The 12,668-nt window shown below is 38.2% G+C and overlaps 1 protein-coding gene across 2 annotated transcripts in view; it reads left to right on the forward strand.

The window, feature by feature from the left end:
• The window catches only part of zbbx.L (zinc finger, B-box domain containing L homeolog), a 93,318-nt gene that overhangs the window by 8,059 nt on the left and 72,591 nt on the right, over positions 1 to 12,668 (forward strand). The window contains exon 1 of one of the 2 annotated variants that reach the window (XM_018263739.2): positions 11,942 to 12,193. The exons of the other annotated variant lie outside the window; for it this stretch is intronic. The gene's annotated coding sequence lies outside the window, so the exon portion shown is untranslated. Of the gene's footprint in view, positions 1 to 11,941; positions 12,194 to 12,668 lie in introns of those variants that run through there. 2 annotated transcript variants of the gene reach the window in all.

The raw sequence follows: 12,668 nt of genomic DNA on the forward strand, positions 1-12,668 counted from the left end.
CCTGGATTATTGAGCTTTCAGACTGAAACACCAGAGAAAGGAACTTTCAATTTTAAACTTCAATTTTGGGAAAATGGCCAGAAATAAAACAATACACCAAATGAACACTCTAAAGACAACTGAACTGAAAATTGTTTTTTGAAAGTAACAGCCCCTTTCATACTAGCCTTTGCAACAAAATGTAACTAGCATGTCCCCATAGAATATATTTAATGATTGTATTTAATGTCAAGGAAACCTGAATTAACTCAGGGTGTCAATATGTTTGGCACCTCAGCGAATCTAGGCGCTACATTTTTTTCCCCTGTGTTCCTGCCTACCTGCACGGGGTAAAAGAATAACACAAAGCCATGCCACCATTTTAGTCCCATGTGGTAAGGAACAGTAGAAGGAGGACTCTGTCTCAACATAGAAGCACATATTGAAGGGCAAATGTGCACAAAGTTTTTGCACTTATGTGCCAGGACTGGACTAGACTAGATTAGATTAGGATCTAGTGCTCCAACAGGTAAGAAACATAATGTTTCCCCCCCCAGGCCAGTGCATTTTTATTTCCTTAAAGGGAACATCAGCCCAGGGAAAACTTAGCAGCTGGATTCACTGGGGTATGAATTGGGACCCCCAAGTGAATCAGGGTTTCCTGCTGACAGTTAGATGGCTTCATTCACTCCATTGTAGCTTCTGGTTGATACTGATATCAGCCAAAAAACTGATTATTTGTCTTATTCACAAATGTTATCCGATCCAGGAAATTAGCCTATATTGCTATGTGTTGCATTGTTTACTATATGTGAATGATTGGAATGGATTTATCACTCATTTTTGTGGGCAATCAATGAGATGAAAAAAGATATTATTTGGATAACCTATCAGTAATCAATCAGTAACAGCAATACACTATACAGACAGTCCAGAATTATGAACCCAAAAGGGGCAGGACTGGAAAGTGGGCATTAAGTAAGTAAATTAACAAGATAAGCACATACCATAAATATCAAATTGGTATAAAGAGCAGAGGAATGATGCATGTCATCCTATTCTGGTTGGTTCAGTCTAACCAGTATTATGGGTACCTGTGCATTGGAAATAAATGTAGAGAGGATAACATATTCACTAATCATAAAATGGTACTCTGTTGTTGGAATATGAAACATGTGGCCTTCTATGGCAGCTGTATGCCCATATGTTTGGTGGTTTTTGAAGGGAGTAGGTATTTAGAAAACATTTTTCATCTGGTGGAACTTTCTGGTGCCCAGGGAGCATTTGTTTTATTTATGTCATCCTAATGAACCTTGTGTTCTGTAATACAGCTTTGCCCTGCTTCTGCATCTAATTTTTAATATATGCAAATAAAACATAACTAAAGTCATGAAATCAGCTTCTCTTCTTCCTGTTCTCCAAATAAAAACAATATAATTAGATTACACTTTGTCAGAGCTATTCTGTGCCCAGATAAGGGAGGCAGGAATGCTCAGAAGTCATTCAGAAAATATTACATTGCTGACAGGTGCTTTAAAAGGGAAGCTTTATGTATAACAGAACAATACAGCGGGTTGGAAGTTGTGCACTCCAGAGACTTGCCAGTTACCAGGCTGCACCCAGAAAACAATATCATCTTTCCCATCTCTGTTATATTTCCTTCCTGTAAACACCACTGATGTTAAGGGTCATTTCTACTGACTTAAAACATGCAAGTGAAGAATCAACTTACAGTATACTGATAGTGATGATCCAATATGTACTGTTTCAGCACATTGGTCAGAATACAGAAATGTGCATGTGATGCCTCCTGCACACCAGCTAACAATGATCTGGTCATATATAGTAGGTATGTGTCTAAGTATATAGGGTGGAAAGTAATATTGGTGGCTAATGCAAAAATCATTCGCAATTCATTCGCAATGCAAATAAATGTTCACCAAATCCCGAATTCAATTAGGCATTGAGCCGAATCCTTGGCTTTTATGGCAGGATTCAGATTCAGCTGAACTGTATCTAAACCCTTGTAGCAGTTATGTAGCTAGCTTATATTAGGTCATTCTGGGCAAGCTAAACCTGGGTGAAACTAACCTATTTTAATTCTCGTATAGAGAAGAGTTCTTAAACAAAGTATAAAACAACTAGTACAAGTAAAATGCTTCTCTTTAGTTCACTAATGCATAGTTTATCTTGCTTACTAACTTTGAGACGTTCAGGTCCTTCAGAGAGATGTCAACTTCAACTATACTGGCTGTTATCCAGGACCAAAATGTCTACTGCAACTTTTAGCTGCTTATTATTGCTAAACATAAATTGTAGTGCAATAGAGTCTCCAGTGAAACTGGGCCTGGAGTTATTGTTTCTAGAAAGCTGTATTCTGTTTTGATTGCTTTGCAGTCTGTGAGGGAAATTCATTTAAGTTGTATTCTCATTTGGTTGCAGGGCTACAATGAATCCACTCTTGTACCTGACTTTACCAGTTGAAAGTAATGGAGTGTTTGCATTGATCTGGCAGCTTATGTTGTCATACTTCTTGAACAGAAAGCTTGTATATTCTTTCCTTTTGATGGGGTCAATAAGGATCCTATTTGTAATATAAAGTTCAGTCTGACTGTTAAGGAGAAAATATTATTTAGATGAATATACATTTATGAAGTGACCAATTTTTTTCAGTGTTACAAGTGCATAGAAGAGCCTTGAACTGCACTGTAATAAAAATTGGCAGAAAAGTTATACTAAAAGAGAAGGGATCAATAAATGTTATTATAATCGCTAGCGATGCACTGAATCCACTATTTTGGATTGCGGCAGAACCCCCGAATCCTTCGCGAAAGATTTGGCCGAATACTGAACCGAATCTGAATTCTAATTTGCATATGCAAATTAGGGATGGGAAGGGGAAAACATGTTTTACTTCCTTGTTTTGTGACAAAAAGTCACACAATTTCCCTCCCCATCCCTAATTTGCATATATAAATTAGGATTCGTTTCGGCCAGGCAGAAGGATTCTGCCGAATCCGAATCCTGCTGAAAAAGGCCGAATCCTGGCCAAATCCCGAACCGAATCCTTGATATGGTGCATCCCTAATAATCACTTACCTGAGACCCCAAGCCTGTGTTCCTGTTTGAAAGGAGAAGCACTTGCAGTCTTTAATTTCTTTGATCTTCTCTGGCTACTGAGTTTGTTTTTTTTAAATCTACTGAACTCCCATCTCTCTTGCACAATCTGACAAATCTGTAGGATACACAAACCTGAGAACATCCGTGCAAAAACCTCCAAACCATTTTGCTTTCCCCCCTCACCAGGTTTTCTTAATATTAGCCAACTAACTGCCTCATCATCTTGCAGCTGTTTCCTCTGAAAACGCTGAGCTGCTAGAGACCTCCAGGCTCATTTACTTTTGCAACTACAGTGTGATAAGTGCAATTTAGTAAGACATTTGCAATTATACCCAGAATACAGTGTTTTTCCCACAATTACAGTGAAAATGACTTCCAGTGTGAGTATTTCCTATGAACAAGTCTGTTGTGCATGTTGACACAGCGAACAGTGGGAATTCTAGAATTACTCTCATCTTGAAAGAAGTGACACCTCCAGAGCAGTGCTAAGCACAACTATATTGATGTGCAAGAAGCATCATTGGACCAAAGTACCTGAAAATATACACAGCATTGGCAATTGCCTCATGCTAACCAATGGTGAACTGCGTCATTGATCTGTCATATCTGCCTGCAGTTTATTTAGTTACTATAAATGAATTGTAGGTTCACATACTAAGGAGTTAAACAATCCAAATATGGCAAAAACATCATCCGTACCTTGTGCCTTATTCATGCCATGTCAGGACCGTCCGTTGGCGTGTCCTTCCTCTTCGGCGCCAAATCCAAAATGGTGGCGCCCATAGCCATGTGGGTAGCAGCGCCAGCGCAATGACGCAGGCACGATGACGTCACGTGCATGCCGCAAAATTTGAAGGGATAAGCTCTTCCAGGTCATGGGTTCAATGCCCGATTATAGTTTTTTTTTTGGAACATTCCTTCTTGTTATATTGATTCCTGGATTTTTGACCCTGCCCGAATCTCGACCTTTCTTGTAATCTGCCTGCCAATTGGACTTCTGCCTGGATTTTGACAACATTTATGCTTGATCCTATTTGTACCGCAGACAGTCAATCCAGGCCACACTTGATCCACCCCAAACCACCCTTTTTGCATGCAATGTGGTCTATAATTAGACTTTATACTGATCAATTAGTAATTCAAACAAAAAAACAAATGTAGACTGAGTTAACAAGCATTCTCCTATAGGTAAATTGTAGCTAAGCTACTATTTTTCATAATAATTATGGCAGCACCCTCATATGAATAAATAAAAATATGCACATTAAGCTTTCTTGGCAGAATATGTTATGTGGGACACCCGGGAAAAAAGCTGGTGGGCCCCGTCGGTCCAGATCATAACCTTGTCGGCACTCACCCAGGCTGCTGATCTCCCTCTCTCAATGCATTGAGGGTGCACCTGTAGGGGGTGTGGTTGAGGTGGCCCCTGGGGCAGCAGTCCAGCCCCGAATATAGTATAGTCTTGCTTAACCTAATATAAGTAATTCTAAAACAACTAGACTTGCTGAGTAATAATTGAAGACATTTCATTACTTATCTGAGCAGGTTCTTCAGTTCAACTGACTGGTGTGGGAAGTCTTCGGCATATAAACTCTTCCTAGGACTTCCCACACCAGTTAGTTGAACTGAAGAAGCTGCTCGGATGAGTAGTGAAACGCCTATAATGATTATTTAGCAAGTCCAGTTGTTTTAGAATTACTTATATTAGATATACCATGACCTGGATGAATGGAAATCTTCATAGTCAGTATGGCTAAACATTTACTGAAATTTAAAACAACTACCACAAAATCTTGATCTTTAGAGGTCACCTAGGCCTGTTTTACAAGAATGTAGTCTTCCTACTCACGGTTATATAACAGGGGCCATAACCCCTGAAATCTGTCTTTGGAAAGAAAACTGGTAAAACCAAGAAGACAAATGGTCTGCCATGTCTTAGAATCATCAAAATGATTTGAGATTAGCTAAATCAAATTGACTTTCTGCTTACTTCGACATAAAGCCTTTGTTACATTTCTATATGATTTGAAAGCTTAAAGTTGCTTTGATATAAAATCTGACTTTAAAGCAACTCTTCAAGACCATTGACCTTCGGGTTGATGCCAAGATCTTCAAAAAACTGATTATATTTGACATTCATGCATTATGTATACCTCCTTTAGAAACAATTACAGTGGCATTTCAAAACTATTCCAAACAACAGATTGAGTAATGTTTAGCAGTTTGCTATCTTGCAACTTATTTAAACTATATAGTTTAATTTTAGATTTGTGTATCTTATTTTGGAAATAAGCATATGGTTTACCTTATTATATATTCACATCACCACTGGAATTATCAGCTATTCCATGCCATAACATGATTGCTTGTACCTATTATATTTTAAATGTTATTAGGCACTTTCTTTTGAATTTTGTTTTAGAAACTGGTTGACCACTTTCATAGCTAGGACAATTTCAGTGATACCAGACATTGATAATGATTGAAGCATGGGTCTCCATATAGTACGCACTATTGATTATGCCAAGCACTTGCGAATTGAAACAGAATACATTTTTTAGCACTTGAAAGTATGTCTGTTACACTGCTGTGTTTGTGTTGCACATCATCATTATTATCATCCTAAGACCTACACAGAAATGGCATCCGTTATCCAGAAACCCATTATCCAGAATGCTCCGAATTATGGAAAGGCCATCTCCTGTAGAGTCCATTATAATAAAATATTCAAAAATGTTTAAATTATTTCCTTTTTCTCTGTAATAATAAAACAGTACATTTTACTTGATCCAAACTAAGATATAATGAATCCTTATTGGAAGCAATATCAGCCTATTAACATGATTTTCTAGTAGACTTAAGTTATGAAGATCCAAATTATGGAAAGATCCATTATCCAGAAAACCCCACATCCTGTGCATTCTGGATACCCATACCTGTATACTGGTCCATGCCCTGAATTATTTTCTTAGTTGTGATTTAAAGCTAAAAATTTATATTGATCTGAATTATTTTAGCATTTTAATGTAACTTTGGTTAAACAAAACAGCTATTGTGGTGCATGGAAAATAAAGTCTTACAGGACAGCAGAGTCCTTTCTTAGAATAATAAATAGCACTGATATGAGATAGAACCAAAAAGTATAATGCATATTTATGAAGAAACTCCTCCTGAGAATGTTCTATTGATTGAAATAGCTGTTAAGGATCATCTGACATTCAGATGTGTGCAAATGGTAGCAGACAAGGGTCATGACATCTTTTTGGAACTTCCAATTAACAAAATAAACAACACATGGATTCTATCTAATGGCTACTTAAGAATCTTAATGCAGAGTTGGTAGAAATAATTTTCAATAGAAGGAGATGTTGATTAAAAACTACAGGGCAAATAGCTGATATTAGGCATTTAAGCTGACACTTTTTTATAGGGGGATGTTAACATTCCTCAAAGAACCATTATCATGACCATTAGCTGTTACTTCAGATTATTGTATTGTATTTTAGTTTTCTTGTTATAAATTAAGATGGAAGAAGGAGATACTTTGCTTTAAAGGGGACCTGTCACCCCTAGAAAATATTCCAAATCCTATTTTATGATGTTACACAAGCAAAATAAACTGTATTAACACTATATAAATGATTTAAGTCTTGGAATTCACAATCACTTCAAGCAGACAGGCGCCATTTTGTGAAAACTGTTATTAAGGCAAGCTTTGCATCATGCCAAAACCATTATGCACCAGAATGGGGTGCTTGATGTCAGGGGGCCTATTGGCTCCCAGCCGGGAGTAGTCAGGACCAAGGAGGAAGCTTTAGGGTTAAAAGTCCAAGATCGCAGTACAGGAGGGTTCAGGCAAAAATGTAATCCAAATCCAGGCAAGAGTTCAAAGGCAGGCAGAATATATACAGAAACAAAGTCCAGGCAAGGGTCAAAGTCCAATAGTCAAACAATTAGGAATAATAGAGCGCGCAGGAACGTTTAGCAAACAAGTCCTTTACTTGGGCATTGAACCGGCATCCTGGACATTGTTTTATTTGAATTTGGCGCGGGTTCGTGATGTCATTGCGCCGGCACCTCCACCACGTGGTAGCTATGGGGGCCGCCATCTTGGATCTGCCATCACCACCGGAGGATGCGCCGACTCTTGATGCCCATGCTCAGACTGGTTACACAATTAGATTGTGAGGAGGGAGGGGGAGGGGAAGTAACTGCTTGCCATGCTTCCATGCATAAGGCATAGCAGAGTGGCAGGCAAAATAAGATTGACAGCTGAAATGTTTAAATGAGTTTATAAAAGATGTGGATGTTTTAATAATAATAATAAAAAAAAAATGACCTTAAGTTTCATGTTTAATTTGAAAAACACTTTTGTTACACAGTGACAGGTCCCCTTTAAAGAGTAGAAACGATAAATTTAAAGATCAGGGTATCAATATTGTATCTTTCTGAATTAAGTGTCGTTTAAAATTTGGTTGTAATTACATAAAGTGTATTTTGTTTGTACATTGGTTATGAACATCTCCAAAGTAGCTTAATACAGTAGGTATTTTCTTCATTACTGTAATAAACAGAGCTTTACAGAACCCAAGAATCTACTTCAATAAAGTTTAAATCTTTACTTAACAGGGTTGTTCAACTTTAAGGGGGTAATTTACTAAACGCTTTATCTGGTTGGGCTTTCTGGGGCAAAAAACATAAAAAAATTCAACATTTATTATACCCTGTTGCTGCAAAAAGCCTGAATCAGAAAATCTGCCATCTCAAACCTGTCAAGGTCCTTAACAAGTCAATGACCGATGCCACTATCCCAATTGGAAGTTATTTTAAAAAAATAGAGCAATTGGGGGAGAAAAGTCAGAAAAAATGGTGCGATTCGGGTTGTCGCTTGATTTTATCAGGTTTTTTTGTGACCCAATTTATTCGAGATATTTCATTAATAAATAAAACAAAGTCAGGGAAGGGAGTTTGGTCAAGCTTTTTTTATTTAAATTCTGAGATACAGGTATGGCATCCATTATACGGAAACCTGTTATGCAGAAAGCTCCGAATTACTGAAAGGCAGTCTTCCATAGACTCCATTTTATCCAAATAATCAAAATTTTTAAAAATTTCCTTTTTTCTGTAATAACAAAACAGTACATTGTACTTGGTCCAAACTAAGATATAATTCATCCTTATTGGAAGCAAAATCAACCTATTGGGTTTATTTAATGTTTATATGAATATCTAGTAGACTTAAGGTATGAAGATCCAAATTATGTAAAGCTCTGGAAACTACCAGTTCCCGAGCATTCTGGATAACCGGTGCCATACCTGTACATTTGGATTTTAGTAAACAACCTCCTTAATGTTTACATTTGTAGTATGATATAGACAGTCTGAGACAATTGGTCTTTTATTTTTTATTTATTTTATTGTTTGCTATAAAATATCAATATTGGCATTCTACCACTAGCAAATATATGTTTAAAGTGAGTTTATGCATCCTTGTTGATATGTACCCAAAGGCAGTATGAACAAATCAGAATCCAGAAAACAGATCAGTAACATTGTTTTTCTGTGTTAGGATTGGTCTTGCTCTCCCTCTGGATGTACATTATACCAAAAGATAAGTTCTGCAATTGTATTTATTCTACTATAGATCACAGAATTGTTTTAGTTGTTAGGCACCCCCAAGTGATTGTATTGGCTTACCTCAAACCCCGGGCCGGTGCTCCTATCGGCAACGCTTCCGGCTTCTTCTTGCTACGAATTTCCTGGGGCAAAAGCATGCACAGTTGAACGAAATAGCCATCTTTTTAGTTAAAGTTCGTTTTTTCGTTCTACTGCGCATGCGCAGCTGCACAATGAAATCGGAAGACGGAAGAGAAGCGTTCCATGGTGCTCACTGGTATAAGTCAATACAGTCATTTGGGGGTGCATAACATTTGGCACCCCCAGTGTAGGATGACTTTCTCCTTTAAGCTGTAAGGTTGCTAAGGGTTCTGTCACACTGGAAATTTTGTAACCCTTGTAAATCATCTCCAGCTCAGGTGACAAATCGCCTGCAAATACCTTTGTATTTATGTTAATGAAAACAAATACCAGTAAAACAGTTTACTTGTGTAGTCACACAAAATTGCAGAGATGTTTTCACACAATTATGCAAATCACATCAATACAAAGGTATTTTCAGATGTTGTGGGAGTTTTATAGGTTCATGCAGTGCTGCATTTTCCTTTGATGAATATTATTTCCCAGCAGTGATTGCTTGCAGTTGATTCTCATTCAAAGTGAAATGGGAGGCAATATCAACAATTTGTTCCCCTCCCACATAGCTGCAAGGCATTCTGCTAACAAAATACCCAAAATCACAGTGTCTACCTAATATGTAATATTAACAGGAAGGTTTCAGTATATGTGTTATGAAAAAGTGCAGTATCACAATATTTATTGCTAAGTATAATGCCTGGTTATGGTCTTGTGAATTCATTTTATGATTTTATGATCTTCTTGAATCTTGGCAAGTTAGGGCTCTTACACATGAGCGTTCCGACCTGCGATCCCCTGCGTTCCGTTTTTTGGCGTTCAGCCGCAGGGGAGCGCAGGAATAGACGCAAGTCATTATTTGAAATGGGGCTGTACTCACTCAGGCGCATGTAGGCGCCGAACGCAGGTTCAGACGCAACATGCTGCATTTTTCCTGCGTTCGGCGCCTACACGCGCCTGAGTGAGTACAGCCCCATTTCAAATAATGACTTGCGTCTATTCTTGCGCTCCCCTGCGGCTGAACGCCAAAAAAAGGAACGCAGGGGAGCGCAGGTCGGAACGCTCATGTGTAAGAGCCCTTACTGGTGTGCTGTTTCTACGACCATCCTGCTATAGCCAGTAATGGACTTCTTTTTACATTCTTTCTACATATTACAGATTTATTAAAGGTCGAGTTGTTTTTTCCACAAAAAATATGAGTTTTCCTGGGTATTTTCAAGTAAAAAATTGTTTTTTTTTCTGGTTAAAAAAAACTAGAATTTTTTTTTCAAATTCAAATTTTTAATGATTTATTATACCCCGACCCTGGAAATAGCTTGAATCCAAAAATACACCATCTAAAACCTGTCGAGGTCATGTAGAAGTCAATGACAGAGGTCCCTTGAACCATCTGAAGTTGTTAATAGCCTTCATCTGGGCTGCCATTAGAAATCACGGGGCCCTGTACAGCAACATTGTTGGGGCCCAGCAACATTGTTGGTGGGTATTCACTAGAATTGAACCCGTGGCTTCAGGACTTCAACTTTGCCTCCTTTCGTGACTTTGGGTCTTTTCGCAGCTTCAGGACTTCAATTCCGGCTGTGTTCATGACTTTGTGACTTCGGGACTTTTCCCTCTTCAGGACTTCAATTCCGGCTGTTTTCGTGACTTCGGGTCTTTTCACCGCTTCGGTGCTTCGGGACTTCGCCTATTTTTGTGGCTTTGGGTCTTTTCGCCGCTTCGGGAGTTCGGCTGTTTGGCACTTCCGAATTTTCAGCTGTTCGGCTGGCCACAGATCTTCGGCGCTGGCAAGGGGGGCCTGGCTCTTTCTAAACTGCAGCACTGCCGGGCCCCCCTTCATGCCCGGGCCCGGAACACTTGTCTCCCCTTTCCCCCGCTGATGGCGGCCATGGCCTTCATGATATTTAATTTTTTTTGGTTGGGTTTCGCTTGAAAAACTCAATCAATTCGAGTTTTCAGATTGTTAAACCATTAGAGTTGCAAGTTCATTCAAGTTCTAAAAAGGCTCACATGGCTCTAAAATTTGACCTTTGATAAATAACCCCATAAAATGGTTTATCTTTTGGTTTATAGGACTGTAATACGTGCCTTTTTCATAAAAGCCTGCCAAAAACATGTTATGTTTACATTGTTAATTAATACTTGGTAGATTTAGAATCCTGTTACACACAGGAAATCTGGGGCAAGTACGTTTTTATAAATTTTGTATTTTTTTTTCTTATTTAACACAAGTCTTTCTGAATATTTTTCACTGCATGAAAACGAAAAATTAACAAACATGTAGGGTTAAAGGGGCTTTTCACTTTTGGCTTAACTTTTAGTATGTTGTAGACAGTGATATTCTCAGACAATTTGCAATTTTTTTTTTTTTGTGTTATTTAGCTTTTTATTCAGCAGCTAGCCAGTTTAGAGTTTCATCAATCTGGTTGCTAGGGTCCAAATTACCCTAGTAACTATGCATTGATTTGAATAAGGGACTGGAATATGAAAAGGTGCAAATATAATATTCAGAGCAAGCTCACCAAATTTCGTTGTTGGCTTCTTCCACAGGTATTCTGTGTATAATACCCAATAGTTCAATGCATTCAGTAGTTTGTGGAACAAATCGAGGGCAGCAACTTGTCTGCAAAGTTCTTTATTGGGAAGCTGAGTTACACAACATGTTTCGGGCCTACGCCCTTTATCAAGTGCCATTTGATAAAGGGCGTAGGCCCGAAACATGTTGTGTAACTCAGCTTCCCAATAAAGAACTTTGCAGACAAGTTGCTGCCCTGGATTTGTTCCACAAACTACTGAATGCATTGGAATATGAAAAGGAGAGGGCCTGAATAAAAACATTAGTGGCAATAACAACACATTTGTAGCCTTTCAGAGCATTTCCTTTTTAGAGAGGGTCAGTGACCCCCATTTCAAAGCTGGAGTCAGAAGAAGGCAAATAATTAAAAAAGTATAAAAAAATAAATAATGAAGACCAATTTAAAAAAAAAAAAAATAGCTTAGAATTGGCTATTTTATAACATACTAAAAGAAAGCATAAAGGTGAACCTCCCCTTTAAAGCAAATGCTTACTGGGCAGAGCAAATCCAGGCTCTCTTGTCTTCTTTCATATGCAAATCCACTGCCTGCAGAAGAGGAGTCTCACAGTCCAGTGACATCACTAACATGTCTCACCTCTGCCTCGGCCACACAAGAGTCTCATTACAATCTTTTTCTACCTTCTGCCCCTGTGTAGCCCGCCCACCAGCCAATAGGAATCGGCGAGCCTGGTCTCCATGGCGACGTTGGATTCCTTTCATTAGTACACAGAGCTGCAGAGAGCAGGGAGCTGTATATTATCCCGAGTGTATGTGTGTGTGTGTATGTGACATATTAGCTAAATATATGATTATTAACATGTATTTTTATAGCGCCAACATATTGCAGAGGGCTGAATATCATATTTGAGAAACGTTTGGTGGACAAAGAAAAACTTACTGTTGTTTGTAAAAGATTATTGATAGGGAAGAGGCTGCGGGAATAGGAGTGAGTGACGAGTTCAGTGCTTTACACTTTAATTGAACAATTTCACTTTAATTTCATTTAACAATTTAACTTTCTCTGCAGCTTAGGTTTTCAGCACCTGGCATTTTTAAGATGTGAAATGCAATATATTGTATTTAAAAATGTCAGTGTTGCCTTCAAAATAACCTTTTCATAGCTACTTTTTTATTGGTATAGACATTAAACCACCAAGCTGAACAAACCCTGGTCACATTGAATAGTAATGGTACTTAACAACTGAATTATTTGCATGCGTATTTCATTTTCTTTGCTACTGG

The sequence above is a fragment of the Xenopus laevis genome, chromosome 5L (assembly GCF_017654675.1).
Source record: "Xenopus laevis strain J_2021 chromosome 5L, Xenopus_laevis_v10.1, whole genome shotgun sequence".
Lineage (NCBI taxonomy): Eukaryota > Metazoa > Chordata > Amphibia > Anura > Pipidae > Xenopus > Xenopus laevis.